This window comes from Manduca sexta, chromosome 27 (genome assembly GCF_014839805.1).
Source record: "Manduca sexta isolate Smith_Timp_Sample1 chromosome 27, JHU_Msex_v1.0, whole genome shotgun sequence".
Taxonomy (NCBI): domain Eukaryota; kingdom Metazoa; phylum Arthropoda; class Insecta; order Lepidoptera; family Sphingidae; genus Manduca; species Manduca sexta.
The window spans coordinates 18,131,175-18,153,213 of NC_051141.1; the positions used below are offsets into that span (position 1 = coordinate 18,131,175).

General features: G+C 34.1%; 3 long non-coding RNA genes across 3 annotated transcripts; 2 read left to right on the forward strand and 1 right to left on the reverse strand.

Annotated features, from left to right (window-relative positions):
* Positions 1–1,101: 1,101 nt before the first annotated feature.
* Positions 1,102–6,264, reverse strand: LOC115452234. Its single transcript, XR_005113216.1, has 3 exons — positions 6,103–6,264; positions 2,264–5,693; positions 1,102–1,852 (listed from the first exon to the last, which is right to left on the reverse strand). It is a non-coding gene; the product is annotated as an uncharacterized LOC115452234 (long non-coding RNA).
* Positions 6,265–8,734: 2,470 nt separating this feature from the next.
* Positions 8,735–12,780, forward strand: LOC119190895. The gene is made up of 2 exons (XR_005113265.1): positions 8,735–8,970; positions 9,803–12,780. It is a non-coding gene; the product is annotated as an uncharacterized LOC119190895 (long non-coding RNA).
* A 1,642-nt stretch (positions 12,781–14,422) lies between these two features.
* On the forward strand, positions 14,423–17,376 carry LOC115452239. The gene is made up of 3 exons (XR_005113261.1): positions 14,423–14,619; positions 15,113–15,192; positions 15,812–17,376. It is a non-coding gene; the product is annotated as an uncharacterized LOC115452239 (long non-coding RNA).
* Positions 17,377–22,039: the final 4,663 nt, after the last annotated feature.

A 22,039-nucleotide genomic window follows, 5' to 3' on the forward strand; every position in this document is an offset into this window, starting at 1 on the left:
AACGAAATACGTCAACGAGCCGGATACTGACATGCGCAATGCACTTACTTCCATGTTTATACCCTTCAAAAGCTATGTGTTCCTGGTACAAAATTTTCACTCCTTTTGGGTGTTGGCCAATATGCCCGCGATATCAAATAATCAATAAATAGCGTTTAATTAGTGCTCACTGATGTCATCTTAAACATTTTCATCAAATATCTTTTATATTCCTGTTATTTATTATAAGTAATGTGGAAACTCTCTTACCAGCCACAGATCAATTTCTGAAAAGACCAAACTGATTTAAACCAAAACGGTTTGATAACCGTATTCTTTAAAATTATCTTCAATATTTATATAATACCAAAAGAAAAAAAAAATGACACATTTCTATAATAATTATCTTTTTTCTTATCTTTACTTTGATTGTTTGTGCATCTCCTACTATAATTTTAATTTGTAACTAAAACTATTCAATAACCATAAGAAATATTTTGATAGTTTAAAATTTTTCAAAAGACCTATTAAATATATAACATAATAATTCATATTGTGTAATATGTTACCCTCTTATTCAAAGACGTTTTTTATCTAAGGACGGAGCATTGTTGTGATAACAAGTCTGTTTCTCAGTGTTGCGCATGGCAGCCTTCGCAGTGCGTAGACATAGGGCCGTTGTGATTGGTTAATTTTGAGACACAACAATATAATAGTAATCTGAATGGTTTTGTGAGAACTGTATCTATCTAAATAATTGAGACAATATTTACCATCTGAGATGTCCTGATGAAGGTTATCCGGGCTTCACCGCTTGTGTTATAAGAAGTTATCATAGCTCAGGATTATAATCTTTTAAGTACATCTTTATACAACGACCTGTCAAACTTTTAACTATCTATTACTATCGGTTGCAACATTGACTAATCAAAAAATCACCTGTTAAATTAAATTATCAGGTAATGTTTATTACTTTATTGACTTACACTACCGAATAGTACTTTTACATACCACATGGTCGTTTTTTAAATGTCTAAAATAAAACAACACATTTAACTTAATTATGTATTAATCTAATAGACTACATAGGTGTTAAGTACGTATATAATAAAAAAAAACAGCTCCGGTGCTCTTCCGGGACGTCGCAAATATTTGTTTATTATTTAATCAAACATTAATAATATCACTTCTACACAGATAGATAATTTTATTGAATGATTATATTCTTATACATTAACAATACAAACATTACATTACTTCACTACTGCCACTTGCCCCACAATTACATTGTTGTTAGCTTAGAGTATAGAATTACATATTACACCATTGATATTTTGTCGATTGGAATATAACTGGTCTTATAATACTATTACATACAACCTCGTTGTGTTGCATGCGTTCGTGACTGTCATCTTAAACTACAATAGAACAAGCATTACCCTAATATAACAAGAAGAAGCTTTGTTGCGGCTAAAGTATGACTCAGTGGTTAGTGTTGGCTTCAAAGCCATTACATTCACATCTAGTAGATCTCACTCCTTTAGGCCAGCTCCCAGGACAGTGTTACAATCAGACTGTCCCTGCGGTCCGGGGATAAACTAATACATGGGTAGAGTACACGAATACTGTTGACACTTAAACACAAAGACAACACGAAATCAAGATGGTATTAAATAAAAATAACTAATGTCAGCAGTATTTTGGGCCGATTCAAAACTAACAATAAATGAGCAGTAGGTCGCCGGATCGTTTCCCAGTAGAGTGCGTTGGTTACTCGAGGATGAGTATTTCTTCACTGCGTCTCTACTGACTGCTGGAGGAACTTCTGTGTTTCAGGCGGATGTTGAGATCTGCTTGTAAGGTTCAGATTAACCTGTAACAATAACAGGAAATATTTAAGGAAACGGGATTATTATTTAATTTCTTTTGGGTCATCGGATATTCAATGAAATTATTATAGGCGTGTTCATATAAACAAGTACTATCTGGGCTCGCAAAGCGCCCTTGCACATGCGCATTGCACCTGCACATTGCACCTGCGCACTGCGCACTTCTAATATCTGCCGTCATTTTGAAGCGCATTAAAGATCCCTTTACGACACTTCGAAAATTTAATGAGATTCCAATGTAACTCGTATTATAACTATTAGTCCACTATTCTGTTCACTCACGCGTGTCACCACATTCAGCATCTCATGTCTCATTGCTGTAAGTGACTGTTCCGCCATTCCCACCACTCAGGCCACCACTTTCAATGTTAGTTTATAATGACATACGCACTGACCTTTCTTAATGATAGCGCTGCACATGGGGTGATGATTGGACTAAACTTAAATAATATAAATGTCCAGCAACAATTCATGCAGGGTGGTACAAATTGTTGCTGGACATTCCGGAGACACGTCCGGCCCAGGCGCGCGCCTCCGAGGGAAAGAACGAAGGGGCCTGGACGCGTAGCTAGGGTTCCCAGGTAAAGGATGCAGTTTCGGGGACAATATTGCATTAACTTCGAACGGATTGAAATAATGAAAATACAAATTGTTTCACAAAAATATTTTTAACACAATAATGAACCAGTTATCTAAAATCAAATACGACGTCTCTCAAATTACTAAATTATTTTCTGTAAATCTTTCGTAGTCTTCATACGTCATTTTTCGAAATAAAATCGAGAGTGCAACGTGTAATTAGATACTGCACATCACACGAAAGAAAATCAGGACATTCTCGGATTTCCCGGTCATCCGGCAAGCGTAGTGCTCTCCCTCTCATAATGTATTGATCTAGGCTTCAAACCTAGATACAACTCCATCTGTGCTTGTAATAGTAAAAGCTTAATAACCCATGTGCTGACTGATCTGGTTGCTACATGCTAACTTGTCTTTTAACTTTACACGATATTACAATATGATCTGTTAAGTTCTTTTGTTCAGCATTTTGTTGTTTGGCAGAATCAAGAGCAACGGCCAATTCTATTATATTTTTTATAGCTTAGGCAGGAAAATAAAAACACTTGCTCAAGGACGCCAGTTACTGGACATTGGTTTAGAGAAAACATTTTATTGTAGAGTTTGCGTTTTCAAACGCATGTCGAACTCAATGGGGTGCTTTTTTTAGCTCCGTTCCTTATAAAATTAGAATTTATTTCTAGGAAATAATCCTGGAACTTAATATTTATTAACTAGTGTCAACAGATGGCGGTTTTTAGATGCATCCACAATAAACACTATATGATGTCGATGTGTGGCTCAGATTCAAATATTTGCTTAATGGCGATACGAGATGGCAGCTTTCCAATTTTTTGTGACAGAAACCTTAGATGCAATTAGTGATTACACACATACTTCTAGTGCATTTATGAAAACCTGGTACCCCTTGTATTTTCTGATGCTCATAGCAAATATAAGTACTAAAAAAAGCCAAATTGATAACCTCTCCCTTTTACTGTACCGTACCGTACCGTATTTCATACATATTCATTCAACCGTAAAAACGAAACCGATTAAATAACAAACATCCAAACTCACGAATAGAATTTTAATGTATAACATTTCCTATCACTAAACAAAAAAGATGAAACAAATATAAAAATAATTTAAGTGAAAGTATATTTAATATCAATTTATTATATATCTTGTAATACTTTCACCAAGCAGTAAGACGCCAGCATCACCTTTTTGAAAAAATCATATTATCCATTTATTATATTTCTTGCAAGCAAATTATCGAGTTAAAGAATAACCTGTATCGAAAAACAAAGTATTTTACCCAATAATTAAATCTTTACGAAATACGGCTTAATACAAATACTTAAATGTCTTAATAACTGAACACCACTTTATAAATGTTTAAATTAAACAAAATCTTAACATATAATGCTGTATACACCTGTAAAGGTTTATCACCTAGTATAAGAAAATTCATTGTATTAGTTGTATGGTTATAATGGTAAACCGTTGGTGTAATTGTAAATAATCAATAAATAAAGTTCTCGTTTTTTAAAGTTATTTGGTTATTTAAAAGTTATAATTATTTATATATAAGCGTCAACACAATTAGTTATTCGAATTAACAATGTTATTTTAAAAATCGCGACCTATCAAATGAAAAAAGAAAAAAAAACACCTAGATAACCTTCAGTGGCGTAGGGTCCATATGACTCGATTCCTGGCTTCTTTTTCGTAATTTATGTAAAATCTATCTTCTAATAATTAGATTTAACATAAATTACGAACGGGAAGCTATGAACCGGGTTATTATAGACCTTTCTGATCTTTCTGACGTCAATTACCAAGAGGTCACGTTATCGACTGTTATCGCCTCGGGTTGAAATGTTTCAAATAAATGTAGAGCTTTATTTTTTTTTATTCTCAATAACGTTTTTTTCCAGATAAAGTTAATAGTAAGACGTATAAAATAGACATTGTAAATTTACAAAACTACTTTTTCGAAAACAGAATTTTTAAGGAGCCAATTGTAAGCAGGCGCTTAGAGTATAGCTGTTAAGCTGTTAATGCATTTCCTTTTCGTAGACTTCGCCTGCCGTGTGTACTTCTCGATCTTATGTGGTTAAAATACTTCAAATAAATAAATAATAGCAATATCACAATGCCTACATACATGTCAATGTCTCTAACCTCGAAGAGTGACATGAATAGTGCATTAGTCACTAAGAGTATTTCCCTCCCGTGAGAAGAGGCTATAAACGGATTGACGCGTATCAGGCGTCTCAATCCCAAGCCATAGGTATTATTTAATCGAAAAATTCAGATATATTTATGCACTACCCGAGAGTCGAACCCAGAAACTTACTGTTCACATCTCAATTACGGTTTTTACAGACCAATGAGGATCGTTATGGTTTCATAACGCAAAGGTGAAATAAAACACAAATTCACTACGCTAAGTTTAATTATTGATATAATGTTGAATTCCAATAGATTAATAAAGATTATAATATTATGCCCATTGCCCGTGCGAACGGAAATCTAAAGACGATGGTGGATTTTCAAAAAATTCTCCTTATTTGATTACACATTTAAAACTACATGAATCTACAAACATCGAGATGGTGCGTATTACTAAGCACCTAAAACTAACGACTACAGACAGCCCTACACATATTATATATCATCCCTATGTATGCCTTACACTAGTTATGGGTAATGCTGTAATAAAATACCCATAAACAATATTAAAGTTGTAGTTCCAAGGCATGTAACCTAACAACGCTTTACCTTAGATGTATGTAATTAGCATATAAGAGCAATAACACCGAAACATATTAATTAGAAGTGAATAAACGTTAAGATTCCATTATATGTGTGTGTCATTCCTTTAGACCAACTCCCAGGACTCGTGTTCCCTTCTGGATGCTCTCGTAGTCCGGGGTTAAACTAAACTTTACAACATGGGGATGCACGAATACTGTCGATATGTTACAAACAAATATTAATATCAAATGAAGCGAATTACAAAAATATCAACTGAGTATAAAAGTAACACTTCCGAAAATTATGAAATATACGAAAACATGTCAGCAGTATTTTGGGCCGATTCAAAATAAATAAATGAGCAGTAGGTCGCCGGATCGTTTCCCAGTAGAGTGCGTTGGTTACTCGAGGACGAGTATTTCTTCACTGCGTCTCTACTGGCTGCTGGAGGAACTTCTGTGTTCCAGGCGGATGTTGAGTACTGCTAAAGTTAGGAGTAACCTGTAACAATATTATGAATCACGTAAGAAAACAAATTCCTGGACTCATTGATAGGTTTAAGTCTTGTCCACTGTCTATGTAAACTCTTTATAGCCTTAGCTCTCTAGGCGTCGCTGCAGCTTGCACATGCGCGTATACATAGCAGCGTCCTGTGCTATGCGCAAATGACGTATTGATCGACCAGACAAAAATGGCTGTCTCGTTCATGTTTAGGCACTCCAAATGCTATCTATTATTCGGAATGATTATCACTAATTACAAACAATCACTACTCCACTACTCCCTCCACTCACGCGTATCGCCTCTCCGTCAGCTCCAGTATCATCGCTCTAGATGGCTGCCCCACCGCTTCCACCATTCACGCATCGTGGTCACTATTAGTTGTAATAAAGATTAAACACTCACTGACCTTCTCAATAATAGTGCGGCATATCGTGGGGCAACGTTTTAGAATCAACTTAATTAGAAATGTTCAGCAACAATTCATGCAGGCTTCTACAAATTGTTGCTGTACATTTCGGAGACACGTCCGGCCCAGGCGCGCGCCTCCGAGGGAAAGATCGAGGAGACCTGGACGCGTGCTAGATAGGGTTGCAAGATACAGGTTTCTCACTCCCTCAATGTATTGATCTAGGTTTCAAGCGTGCTGAGCCAATCTAAACCTAATAGTTACCGGGTAATGAGACCACACCCTTTCTTTGTTTAAATATCTTCTCAAGTATTCTTGTTATAAAACCCCGATTCACAAAATAAAATCAATCCAAACGTAAACATTTTGTTGTCTGTTTCTACAAAGGCTAAAAGCTTTGCTACACAAAAATATTTAGCATTAACCAAAAATGTTTTGTCTTCTTTACTCTTAAATTAATAGAGGTCAGGAAAAAAGAGACAAAAAATTTATAAATGCGCAGTTGATATTTAACATTGCGGTTGTTAAACAACATAAAAATGGAAGACATTTTATATATACAATACGTTATAAACAACAATCCTCAATCGACAGATTATGCCCCCTTTTTGGGAAGCTCTTTTTGGTTTTATTTTGATTTCTTATTACTTACCTTTACTGCTGGTATGTCTTTCATATATAGGGTAGGTACTGGGTACTGCGGTGGTACCACCGCAATGTCTATTTCTGGCGCCTAGCAGCAGTGTATAGTCACTGTTGTATTCCACTTTATAGGATATTATAGCCAGTGTAACTACTGGATATAAAAAGACTTAACATCTCATGTCTCAGGATGACAAGCGTAATGAAATACCATACAATAATTTGTATTTCAAGATTTTGGATGGTGTTTCTACTGTTTATGAGCGGTCGTGTCGCTTATCATCAGGCGATCAGCAGGCTCGTCTCGTCATACAAAGCAATAAAAAAAGACCGTGTTATTTGTGTCAAAGAAAAAAAAACGACCCGCTCCTACTTTGTACGGATGCAATTTACGAGACTTGATTTTGATTATGTTTAACTGCGTGCATTATGAGATTGTTATTACGATTCACGAGAAAACATTTTCAAATGGTGATTTTTACTTAACTGCAGCTCTAAGTTATTTTTATTGCTCGTAATTTGAATCTGTTATATTTCCTAAAAATCATTTATGTCAAGTACGAGGGAGTATAAATAAGTAATTTAACTTTATGTTTGTAATCATAATTCGTTCCTTGATGTTAAGTATTTACGATCATTTTTAATTAGTAGCTTGAGCTATGAAAATAAAGGACTTATTATATAGTCGTTATAAAAACATTAATCCCTGAACACTGATTATATTTTTGACAAACCAGTCAAAATTCATTAGCTGACAGTTTTTCTCTTGTGCATCATAACAGCAGTTTGGTATCCATGAGGTAAACTTTTTGAGCTGAAACAAAGTTAAAGTAGCAGATTGCATTGTTTTTACTATTTTAACAATATACTCAATTTGTTCCTCATTGAATTATAGGCAAGACTTATTATTTCTCGTATTTTGTTATATTTTCATGAGTTTTTACTGAACTTTGCGTAGTATCCAATCATGGCCCACTACAACTATTCCAAACAAACCAAAGAACAACGATGGGTTATAATACCATTTTATTGTTATATTATTGTCAAGGAAAAACCGGATAATTTTTCTTTTAATTCGATGAATTATTTTTGTTTCCATACAATTAAAATTTTTGATACTTTTATTACAAGATCTGGTCTCGCATAGCTTTCTTCGCAACTTTGTTGTCCCTCACACACGCAGCGCACTGTCTTTGGCTAAACTTTTAAAAGTCAGGGAAAAATGCATATTATGTGCATTATGCGTACGTGAATGAATACTCAAAGGTAGCTCCAATAAGTAGTATGAACTTAAGACTAGGTTTTTTGTTATAAAATATGAAACGTGTGATAAAGATGTTTAAAAATACGATAATATGGGCATCACGATTGTAAAATGTACATAAAAGTTACAAAAAAATCATGGAAATTAACAATTAATGTAAAACAAATCAAGGGACTTAAAATGACATGAATAATCTTTATACTGCTCCGAATTTAATAAAATATTTTATTTCTCTTATTCTGATCTTATTAAACTACAAATGTTAAAGAGTCTCTCTAAAGCCCAATGCATGATATCTTCGTATCGTATTCAAGGACTTTGCATCACGTTTCATGTAAACAGCGCCCCTTGATTTGTGGACGTGACCTAATGTTTACTAACGATATTTGAATCGCTTTAATGCGCATCATTTGCGCGTATAAACGGGTCAACTGCGTAGATTCGAATAAATGTGCGCGTCGTCGTCCTACTCAAAGCATCCAGTTTACCAGTGCCTAAAGCGCTCACGCAAAAGTTCGGTGAGTTTATATAAACCGATCCATGTCAGGCTAACGACCGTAAGAAATTTCACAGAAACATTAATTTAATGAAACATTAAATTATTTTACAAATGATAATTAACTTATACTGATACTGATACTTTATATTGTATATATCTACACCATTTAGCATCTAACTAACGATTATAACACGTTAGTATAATTTCTATTATCTGAACTTAGCCTAACATGGCGGGTTAGCAGGGCGGGGGCTGGAATATATTCCATTCCAGGAGGTATACCTCCAGAGGGCGCCAGAAGCATATAAAACCTAGATCAATACTTTAGTGGGCGGGACATACACAGGCTGCCTGGGTCTTTTGCTCCGAGGCCCGCGCGTGTATCGGACGTGTCTGCGAGATGTGACCCGTCGAGGTCTACACACAGGCACTGGACCAAATGCAGCGTGATCGTCAGTCGCAGGTTCGTCGTAGGATCAACTAATCTTTAATTTAAACTCTCATTAAAATCCCAAAATAATTATTTAATGAATATGCGAGCGTTGCTCTTTGCAATTGTGACGTAGAATTTTATAGAATCGAGTTTATTAGCGAATGTAACTTACAGTGTGTTTTAAATTCAATGTTAGTGTATACCTTATATAAGGGTCGCGTACATGGATCGATAATTCCTATTATAAAATGGCGGACCAAGCTAAATGCGCATGTGCCGAATGCGCGGGTGCTACAACGCCGCGACGGGTGGCTCTTATTTCGCACATTGGCAAAGTGCAGATAACTTAAAATGGCGGACGAGGGACAGGCTATTTTTGCTGCTAATAAAAATACCTTTATCTCTCTTCAAATTACTTCAAATTATTTACGACTTTTCTATAGGATAACGTTGAGTTTTCGCATTAATTTTTAAATATCCAAGCCCATATCGATGGACATTTATGTTCAATTACATAAAAAATAGTGGATATAATAATGGCGATTCAACAATTTATGAAAAATCATAATGTTTTCTCATCGCAGTACATCTAAATTTTAAAAGTGACGGTGAATCATACAGTAGGTATAATAATTGCAAACATGCAGTAAATTCAAACGGACAATTCGTTAAAACAAACATCACGAAAACTAAAGTTGCAGTATATTCGAAATTAGAAACGAAGGATATCCATTTCGACCGTTTATATTTATTTTGACTCGCGAGATTTAATTTGATTTGCGATAAAACCTATTAAATATTTATTGCGGAATATGAGCGGACCTTCCTGTTATATTAACTCAACTCAATTTCATTGTTGCAGATGCACCACCACCCGCACAACACGTACACTGTCCAGAATGGATTTGAACATCGAATCAACAGCTTCCCGGATTCTAAAGAGATGAACAGTAACATCATGAGACCAGTATAAAAGCTTATTCCAACAAAGCTTGACCAGTGGTTCCACAGTCTTCATCCTCATCTTCAAATCCTGAATGGAGAGACAACTATGTTACTGTGTCACAAATCACGCACATCACGTGTGCCAAACACAAATACGCCCTCTACACGCGGAGGCCTAACAGATCTCCACTTCTAATTTATTTTGATAAGTTGCTACCCTCCAATACTTTTCTTTGAAACCTGTAAAGTTCCAGAATGAAGTGCGAATTACAGAAAATGGCGACTATCCAGATTGTGGGCGTCTGGACTGTCACCGTGACTACGTGGAGTTGATTATTTACAAAGGTGGAGCATTTGGTATACCATTAGTTGCAGCGGAGCTACAACCTAACACCTATATGAAGCTGAAGACTGGAGGAAGCTGCGGAATGATGTGCCGGCGCGCCACCACAATGGATAGTTATTGTTAGTCAGAATAGGATAAGTAAAAACAATCATTCACAATTGTTTCTTCTAATCATGAGGCCGAATTAGAAGTTAACAATTATGAAAGGCTGTTACCGAATTTATGTTAATTTGAAGTTGCTCAAGAGTTTGATGTATTTGTTTTATACCATTACGATAAACCACCTATTTTTGATAAACGCTTTACATTTATAGAAGACTGAATTAATACCCGAGCCTGTTACCTTTTTTTGGAGCCACGGTATGATCGGAGCTGTTAATTTGTTATTCCAGCGCGAATTTTGATTAATTTTGTGTTCAATATAATGTGTTGTTTAGTTCCCCCGGACCGCAGGGATTATTGAGAGGGTAACAACTGTCTTGGGGTTTTGAAAATAGGAATGAATGACTAATGGAAAAATACTGGGTGAGACCAGATTGATTTTTAATATCTTATTGACTCGATATATTTGTGTAGCTTGTACTTTCAAAATTTATTTTTAGTGTATTGTAAAACCATCGTTATATAGAATATACTCGTACTTCAATGTGTAAAACTGTGTTTAGTTTTAGCGGTGTAATCTTTTCAAGTTTATTGTTGGATATTATGTGCATTTAGTTTGTATTGATGATTTTCCATATGAATTGAAAATGAAAATATTTTATGAATTGTAAATTTTTATAACATAATTTTCCTATCTTCTGTGTATGTTAATGTTGTGTTATTGTAAAATTTTATTTAGTTTTAATTGTTGTAATATTTTTAATCTTTTTACCGAAAGTGCTAATTTTAAGGGCATTCTTACGAACTGAAATTTCGTACGAATGTGCAAAAATTTTTTTTGTGAGTATTGGAGATATGTTATAAAATAAGAGAATATATTTTTTATAAGTGCATATCTACGAATTGGTGGGCTCGTATGATTGTACTGCGTATTCGCTGTGATTATTTCTATTTGTTATTATACAAGTGCATATTATTTTGTAAGTGCATTTTCACAAATTTCTGATTCGTACCAATGTACTATGTTTTTATCGTTGTTATAATTTTGATATATTATAATTGAATATCTTTTTTTCATAGGTTCATTTTTACGAATTGGTGGGCTCGTATAAATGTACTTAGTTCCAATTTATGAAATTATTTCGATATTTAATTTACAAGTACATATTTTAAGTAAATTCATCTGTACAATTTTTTGTGTTGTATTAATGTTTTACTTTCTTGTAATAATTTAGGTATTATAATATTTTACAAGTGAATATACTTTTTTATTGACGCATTTTTACGAATTGATGGGCTCGTATAAACGTACTAAGTTTCAGTTTATGTAATTATTTCGATATTTAATTTACTATTACATATTTTTAATAAGTACATCTGTACGAATTGGTTAGCTCGTATAAATGTACTAAGTTTCAATTGATGGAATAATTTTGATATAATATTATTTAACAGGTAAATATATGTACTTATTTTATTAGTGCATTTTTACGAATTGGTGGGCGCGTATAAGTGTACTAACTTTCAATTGATGTAATAATTTCTATATTTAATTTACTAGTATATATTTTTAGTAAATACATATATATATGAATTGGTGGGCTTGTATAAATGTACTAAGTTACAATTGATGGAATAATTTTGATATAATATTATGTTACAAATGAATATACTATTTGTATACGTTATTTTATTAGTGCATTCTTATGAATTGGTGGGATCGTATGAATGCACCGGGGTATTGTTGTAATTATTTTGATATTTTGTTGTACAGTTGCATATTATTTTGTAAGTTAATTTTCGCGAATTTAAGATTTGTATGACTATGGTTTTGTTGGTGTAACATTTTTTATATAATATTATTTTCCACGTAAATATACTCATATTATAAGTGCATTTTTACGAATTGGTGAGCTCGTATGAATGTCATGTTTGCGTGTTTGGTGAAGTTATTAACGATATGTTATTATTCAAGTCATTCTATTTAGAAGTGTAAATGTATTTGGTTTTCCTCATTGTATTTCTTATACTTAAATAAACTGTGACGAAATATCTTTGTCTGTATACGTACATTTTTTAATAATGGGTTTAAGTGTGTTAATTTTTACCGGTGTAATAATATTTGTTATCGGTTTAGAAATTTATTTTTGTTGATGAATTCGTTAGCTTGTTCGTATTAGAATTTAGTTGGTTCTATTTGCAATTTTTTTGACTTAATTAAGTTAGCTGATTAAATTATTATTAATTGTATTCATTTTATTTTCTTGTGAAGTCCATGTAAAATTGTTTTTCACGTATACAGTACAGTAATTAATTATAAATGATGATGTATTCTCGTCTGAATGTAGTTTTTGTGTATTGGAATGTCGGCACTTAGTAAAATTACCACATTAAGTAAAAATATGCAACATTTTGAATGAAATATATTTGTGCCTGTTTGATCTTCATTTTTGTTTTATTGCACCATAGCATCATTCAAAGTAAAAAAAACGTCTGAGAAAACAAGACCACAAAACCAAATTTCTAGCATAACATTTTGAAGTCGTACGTAAGCTTAATGCAGGAAGACAATCATAACTCGGTTGAAAAATCACAACATACCTGATGGTAATCGCATATAAATAGCAGTAATAACTAACACTACTTACTGTTAATTAATGTACAGTAATACATATAACTGTGTAGTGAAAAATGGGTGCGCTGGTTGCAGCTCTGCCGTCTAATATTGTACTAGAGGAATTGAGAATTGCGACGTATTGATCAGAGGGTGCTTCGCTTTAGACTATATTATCTAATATACGTCAATTATAGATTAAACTCACATTAAAACATTTAACGGGTGTTCCTTAGTGAGAGAGATGTAATGTGAAATAAAATACGGAAAAATATTGAAATTTCAATGTTATTGGGTATATTTGATACATGGCATAAACTGGAGGTCATAATATTCACTAACACTCACCTTTTTCATACACTCGACAATTTTGTTCAAATTTCTATATCCATAAACTGAATTACCGCCTTAGCAGCGATGATAAAGCACAAAATCCATTGTAAAAAACATTACATCCAAAAAAATAACGTTTTGTGCGCTCATAGGCCGATGACAACATTTGCTCATATATCTTCCTAAATGATGAAAGAATTAATTAAAACTTTTAATATCTCAATTGGAACGCATTAATAAAAAAATATGGAAAGGTGTGAAAATTGAACCTCGAGTTAATGCCATGTAGGCATCAGAGGCAGCGACAAGTTATTAATAAAAAAAAACATAAAAAAATGTGTTATTTCAGATATAATATCTCACCGCTTATTCCGCCTACAAGAGTTAACAAGATTTTTGACTCTCTCTCTGGCTATCGAAGTCGTCCTTTGAAAAGAACGCCCGTAATTTCAAAAATACGGATTCGCCTACATAAACAGAATACCCCCTTCCTAACTATAATAAAATTATAGATTTCATGAAATTTATTTCAATTATCATAATTTCGATGTTTTGACAGCCATATTATTGATATTTGATTAAATTATTCACTTCTTTAAAATTAAATAAAATCAGAAATCTTTATAAAACGTGCATAAAAATATACATTATGTATATGTATATTTTATTGCTTTTAATGACGAAATGAACTTGCGGCTCGCCTGATGTAAGCGATACGACCGCCCATAAACAGCAGAAACACCATCCAACGCCTTTAATTACAAGGTATAGTTCGGTATTCCACTGCGCTCGCCATCCTGAGCCATGAGAACCTCATGACGTCTCATAACATCTGATGTTAAGTGTAATAATTATGTCCAGTAGTTAAAATGGCTACAATGTGTTACAATATCAAGTTAAGGTTAAGACTACAATATTAATTTCAAAGTTAAAATATTTTAATTGTCTTTCTTCCTAACTTTTATTTGTACTTATAAGTGTGTAAGAGTCAAAACACAATTTATCATCATTTGTTAACAAAAACGTTTACTTATATCTATAAGTGCGAATCACTAAAAACGAACGCATCCTTAGTCCACGAAGAACACTATTGTGTCACAGATGTCGCTGTTCTCAATATGAGCCTGGATCGATAGAAGGGTGTGGATGGGACTGGCTTTTATTTCAAGCCAGGTGTCGGACGGCGCCCAAATGTCCAGGAACGATCTGTGCAAATACATGCACAGAATGTTGCTGGACATTTGGGATGTTGTATTTTCATAGCTTTACATTAAAATTATTTATTACAAAATGAATGTTAGTCCTTTTTAACATTAATCTTTGAGCTGTGCCATTAGAGGTGAGTTTGTGTTATGTGAATAGAAAAAGTGGTTGTGGCAAGTTATACGAGACTGGGGGACGTAAACGTGATGTAACGTGAGTGCAAGAAATGGAGAATGGTTGTAATTAGCTTTACTTGTATGCTTCAGCTATCTTCTTTCTTACGCTGAGTTATGTCCTTTGTGGTGATTAGTAGGTCAACTTAACTGAATTTTGCCCGCGGTTCGCCCATGTGAAAATTTTTACCGGGATTTAAGTTCCAGGATAAAGTTTATCTCCGTGCCAATGTTGTTTCATTCGTGTAGCACTTTCTGCGTTTGAAAACACATCAAACATTTTTACTCGCTCATTACAATGCAGGTGGGATGATTAAGTAATACCGAGTATATATTATTTTTAGAAAGCCGTAGGCATACAAGACATAGGTATTGGCGTTCCGTTTAAGAGGTAACACCGCGGCCCCAAAAATAAAGTGAACTAGATTTTTTTCTAAATTACCCTATCTGTTACAGTTTCCACACTGAGCTGCCCCAACCTTCTAGAAAGCACTCAAGTTTAGCAAGCGTGATATGAAAAGGCCCTTGATGGCCAGGTAAGTTACAAACTTCTAAATAGTTTTAGTAGAAGCGCAAGATCTGATGGATAGACTGACCACGCCCATGAATAACTAGAACTGAACAGTACTAAAATTGATACAACTAAAATTGTGCGTCTCGCTTTGTCTCATTCAATACAATCGGACGAGCAAGTCGTTTGCACAATGAAAAGTGTTGCGATTTACTTCATTATAATTTCACCTAAAACTTTGCATTCACTAAGATTTGAACTTCATAGAATTAGTTAATTATTTGTTTAACGGAATATCTCTTGAAGAACACTGTAAACAACTATTAAAGTTTTTGATCTAATAGCTTAATAATCACTGCTCATCATATCTTTTTGTCTGATTCTGTAAAGTAATTTTACTACTGCCAGTAGCCGTCATTCTTTTATTTTTGTAGAATGATAACAAATACTTTCATTTACCTGAAACATTTTGTATGAATAAATCCGCCGTCTTATTCTTTACATTCCATTTAAAGACATGATTACTTTTATACATCTATGGTAAAGTACCTTTTCTATTGATTTAGGTTCCGTACTTTCCCTTTTGTTAATGTTACAAAAATGTATGTAATGTGCACTAAATTGGAATCATTAATTAATTTCAGAAAATGAAGAGTCGGCTCCCACTCGATCTTGTGCAAGATCCAGTCAGAGGAAGCCGAAGGAAACACAAGAACGACAAAGAAAAGAAATTTTGAGAAGCTGATAAATTATCTTTATGTTTAGTTAATTGTAGAGGGTCCTCTTTATAATCTATCAATGCTATAAAAGAGGACGTTGTCTTAAATGTTCTTGATCGTTCTGCGTCTTAGATCCTTGAAGATAAGTAGAGGTTGGTTCTTAAAGCCCCAAAACGCTCTGTGTGAAACCCTGTTGTGAATGATGATACCCGCGCTCTGCTGTGCGTTCATTATTTATAGCTAGTGCGAAAGTTGAGGTCTTGTATAACATTTCATCGCGAATAATTATTAGCGTGCCTAATTTGCTACGATTTTAAAATATTCCATGCACTAATTTCCAGACAATATAGTAGATTTTGATAAGCCGTCAATCAATATGCTCGAATATGTAGTCTTCCATCTTCTAAGCGTCCGGAAGTTATAACTTCAGCAGTCTTAATGTTAACGTCCTTAGCATTATTAATACTTATTGCAACGTATTGCTTATCTACGAGCCAAATTTTAAAACCAAAATATTTATATTCAGATTTCGTCTATCTCATGTACTTTTTGAAATATACTGTACTAGAATTTAGGTATTATGAAACAGTTTAAGTGTGTGCATTTCTGTGTGTATTTTAATATCTCCTTGTTAAAGCAGTCTCTCAATTTTATAATTAACATAATTAATAATTATAATGTTTAATATGCAAGACATTGCTGGCAATGAGCCAAATTTTTTACATTTCTTAAATATTTCTCTTTTTCTTCTTTGTCTATGGTATTCAAGTTTAGAATTATCTTAATGTGCTTTATATGTGCACGTTTTTATTCCCTATTAGCTAAATCGGTCTCTATCTTCAATCATTTTATGAAGACTAATCCTTGAATACTTTAATATTAATGAATTACCTTATATTACTAAGCTGAGCCCGGGTTTCATCTATTTTTATTAAATTTTTAGAACTATTTAGAAGCACTTACTCCATTTTGAAACTAATATTCCAACTGTCAACACGTTGATTGAAAAATAATGGTATGAAAGATTTTATATCTTATAAATGACCAGTTAATTCGAAAATGACATATCGAGATTGTATTGGACAATATACAAGTGACTGAGATTACCATCGCCAGGTGAAGTTTGTGTTGTATTCCACCGGCAGCAGGGGATATCGCCAGGGTGCTAGTAACCAAAAGAGGCTGAGGTCAGACCGACCACCGGCAATCAGGCATATCCTTTCAAATGTATTCAAAGATTGATGCGCCCAACGCATCTTAGGAAGAGATTAGACGGATGACGTCATCAGTGGCAGATTTTAAAACTCGACGATAAAACTGATTTCGCCGATAGCAAGGGACAAATTAGCTTAAGAACTTGACACCATGTCATTTCAATCAATGTGTTTCTTTTAAGTGTATACTTGCAATAAACATTTTATTAATTGTCAAAATGTAATCGTATGGTAGATATCATTATGAAATAAATTTGAAACGCAACTCTAGCTGTACATTGTGTTTTATTCTTTAACATCTTCAACATTGGCTTGGCTTGGCTCAGCAATAAAAAGTAGTTTTCTAGATAAATATTATATAAACGTAATACATAATTCAAAAAGTGATTAAGCAGGCTGTTTGTTACAAAAATATCAGGTTTTTAAATGCTGTCCGTCGCCTCGAAATCCAGGTGAAGTAGCATCCCGTTACCATTCCTCCACTGTTTGATATAAGCATTAGGGAACTCATGTTCATTCAGTTCAATCATTAGTTCATACAAATTGGATTTATTTCTTTGCACTTCAAAGTTATATCATATTGCAAGGAAACATTCGGCTATAAATAACCAAATATATACTTTTTGTACTAAGTACTCTCTCATCTCGTGGGATGCATCATCATTATGTAGATGCTGCATCCCACGAGATATATTATTACCTATTGAAAAGTAATTCAAGTTTACTTATTTTTCTATATTATTAGTTTGAAATAATACCTCATCTAACTATTCAATAATCACAATCTTCCATTGCAGTATTTTTCCCGCACCAATTTATATATCATTTTTTTCTCGCACGGATAAACGCGTTACGCTACTCACGTGTGGGAGGAGAGGAGCTTAGTAAGTGAAATTGTTATGATGTTTCACCGATCTTTCGAAGCAATGTCGACGTTAAGGGGCATAGCGTCACTCCAGCGAGTATCGGGCTGAGTCCCTAACACATACACCCTGAATCACATTAGCAACCGAAACTCGGGATGGTCTCCTTCGGCGCATACGAAACGCTGCCAGGGTTTCCTGATGCGCTAATATAGTTGCACGGAACCATCTCTAATGTATTTTTATATCACTTATGAAACGTTCGCATTTCAGAACTTTCCTGCCAAAATAATGACATTATGAAATCAACGTTTACCGCGGCGTTGAGGCACCGCAATCATTTTCACATACACAGCAAATCAACGCTTAATATTTTGATTAAATACAGGACAATTTAAAAAGGTGGCGTTAATAAAATATTTACAATCTTTTAAAAAATACTCAGTTTTTAATGAAATGACTATGATCATTATTTGTGGTGTCTTTGAGTGCCGCCGGAGTCTACAAGTAATGACATTTTCCTTAAAGCCTCTGGCGAAAGTTTCCGATGACAGGAAATGTCTGGCAATGTTGATTAATAATTTTTAACAATATATTCTAAAACATACATAAAAATAAACACTGAGGTATTAAGAAAATAACTTTAAAATATAACTATAAAATCTTTACATTGGCTTTCGGCACAAGTTAGCATGTATGTGTGTGCACATCAGGTTATATACTAATGCTACTTCATTCCCCTTATTTTGTTTTTGAGAAAATAAGTAAGGTAATGAGCGGCGATAGGCAAATTGGTTGTGGAATGGACTGTCAAGACGAATGTCCGCAGATTCAAATCCCGAGAGCACTCTCTAAAGAAATTTTAAGGGTGTGTGAAATCTACAAACCGCATTAAATTAGCGTGGTGAACTGAGGCCTAATAACTCTCACTAGTAGAAAAGGCCCGTGCCCAATAGTGGGACAGTATACAATACAGGGGTGATTTATATATTATATTATTATAATAAATAAGATCAGGCGGACCTGGGATCTTAATCTATCACCTTATTTGATAATCTGAAATAAACCATCGATTTTAACTGAATAATGAAACCTTCCGCGAGTCTTTAACGTCTGCAAGCAACGCACATGTTCAATAAACAGAAAATAGTAAACAATATTAAATAAATTTGATGAATCATTCATTAAAGTCATTTATAAGTAAAGTCCGTAATTTAAACAAAAATACAGGGTCAGTCTGCTAGAAAACGGGGAGTTTTGAAAAAACTTTAGAAATTCTTCTAATGGCTGCCATACATGCTACGGTCCATCGGAAAGGTCTACCGGTGCAGGTATACCTGCGCCGATAGACCGCAATGTGTGTGGGAATAGACTTGTGCAGATTTTTTGCCTGTGCAGGCGACCGGTGCAGAAACGAAAATCAATTCTTTCAATTGATACCTGCGCAGGCATACCTGCACAGATGACCTCTCCGGTAGACCATAGCGTGTATGGCTTACTTAAGGATAATCAAATTTTACATAAATTTCTAAAGGGTAGCCGGCAGGGTCAGCTTATAGGGACTCCTCGCGACTGTACGCTACTAAGGTATCAGCGACGAAGGGTCTATATAGCTCAGGTTATATCCTGCCAGCATTTCTTTATGTAGAATCTAGTTATCATTAGAAAGATTTGAAGACTGCATTTGTACATATTAGTATCTATATTGTGTAGGGTTCCCTTTCGCCACTGTTAGGCGTTATTAGTAATAAGTTTTGATTTAACAAAGGTTGTAGCTTTGTTATGGGTAATTGAATGAAGAAAAATTGGTAGAATAAAAATGTCTTGTTGTGGTCTTAGCAATACATAGACAACATACAAATTATGAACGGTATAAAATTTTGAAATACCTTAATATATGACTTCTTCGAATAAAGGAAATATTGATCTATAATATACTTATATTAACCCTGTCACTGGAAACAAACATCTTTTTAACTCATTATATGAAATGTTATGATGAAATGATTTATTTGAATCCGTAAAATGTTACACATTATTTAGATTCCGTCAATATTAACTCTACTACCAGTTCGGAAAGCAGTTCCCACCAGAGAAGAACGGGCAAGAAACTCTGGTGTTGTTCTTTTCAAAATCAATTTAAAAGACTATAATATACGTTAAGTGTTACAAGTTAGTTGCCCTTATTAGCTAATAAAGAATTCAGTAAATTCAAAATCCATCTAAAATTTAATAGACAATAATTATAATTTGTGAAATGTTGTTTTTGAATATGTTTCTATTAGTTTATAGAATTCGCGACCTTAAATACATACATTTATTTTGAATTGGAGTTGAATTTCCTTCAAAATGTGTGAGGAGGGTTTTGCAATTTCTAACCTGAAAAGTATTAGTTGGCGATGCGACCCCCTCAGCCCGCTGTAGTTTACCGCTGCAGTATTGTAAGGAAATAAATGTGTTTGTGTGATTTCCGGACCGTCCTGAGCCGAGGCTCGTAACCTGTTACTGAGATGCTCTTAACATAGGCACTTAATTTCAAAGGGTTGTAAGCGCCAAAAGCAATCGCCTAAAAACTAGTGTATTTGTATAAACTGACCCTTGTTAGGCTAACAAATGTATGACTTGTCTAATAAAACAGCGCCGTGTTGACAATTATTGGCATAGGTTTATCGCGACGGTAAGTTTCAAGAAGAAAAAAATATATTTGCAACATACTTTAAAAAGAAAACAATAACCTTTAGGTTAAATTAATCTTTGTTTTATTTCATCTAGAGATAAAATCCGTAAAATAGTTTTATTGCAATTAATATTTTCTTGTTACCGAACTACGTACATTAATTTTAAATGCTGTTAAGTAATGTTTCTTGGTTAACAATAAATATTTTTGTTTGCATTTCCCTTGAGTCTGTTTTATAAAATAAAATATAGCCTATATTTTTAAGGGTTAGCGATTGCTATTTATAAATTGTTTTAGAATTATTTCAGCTATTCCAAAAATTGTCCTTCAAGTATATTAATAGTTGTAAATATTCCAATAAACGGTGAGAGTAAACATCATGAAGCACCCGCATACCTGGGAAGTTCTCTACAGGAATTTTGAGGGTGTGTGAAGTCTACCAATCTGCACTAGGCCAGTATGGTGGACTATGCCCTCACCCCTATGAGTAGTAAAGTAGGCCCGTGCCTAGCAACGAGACAAAATACAGGACTGATAATAAAGTAGTCTAGTGTTTAATAGATTAAAATTCTTATAGTTTCTTCAACAATGACTTAGTTCCAGCCGCACCTGAGATCATAGCTAAGATGTCCTTCTACAATCCTTAAATCTAGTGGGAAACAAAAAATTACAAATGCCAAATCCTATATTCTCATACTTAACGTTAGCGTTAATGATTGTAGTAACACATTTTGGCTACAGCTCACCTCACTTCATCATTCCAAGTAGAAAGAAAGCCTCACGTCCTTTTCCTTATTTAGGGGTAGACAGAGGCACATCGAGAATTACGCCGTTATTTGATACCATATAACCTGTTAAAATCTATTGTCATTTGTCGTACACAATTTCAGCCTCCGAGATGATATTGACCAAAAAATTATAATCATACCCGAGCCTGGCAGCGAACCCGAGGCCTCAGCGCCGTAGTTGTACCGCTAAAACAACAATGCCAACATAATATCGCTTTCTGACCAATCACAGCGCTTAAAATTTAAAATCGCATATATCACGTCCTAACGTAATCCCAGCGGTCCTAATTTGGTACCAATTATAGACCACACAATTATGAAACATGTGAGTCAAAAATAACATAAAAAAATTCACGTTAAATAGTGTTTTTTGGGCAAAAACTAAAAAATTATCCCAGTGAGATTCACAAATATGTCAACTATCTGCAGGGCTCCGTGGTGCAATGGTAGCATATCCGCCTTAGTACGCGGAAGATCCCGGTTCAATTCCGGATGGGGCCGGCGAAGAGGCGCTTCTTCTGTTTTGCTTATAGAAATTATTTTATTATTGTGAAATATTTTTACATTACCATGAGAATTAGTTGGTTTTAAAATTTTAAGAGTATAATAAA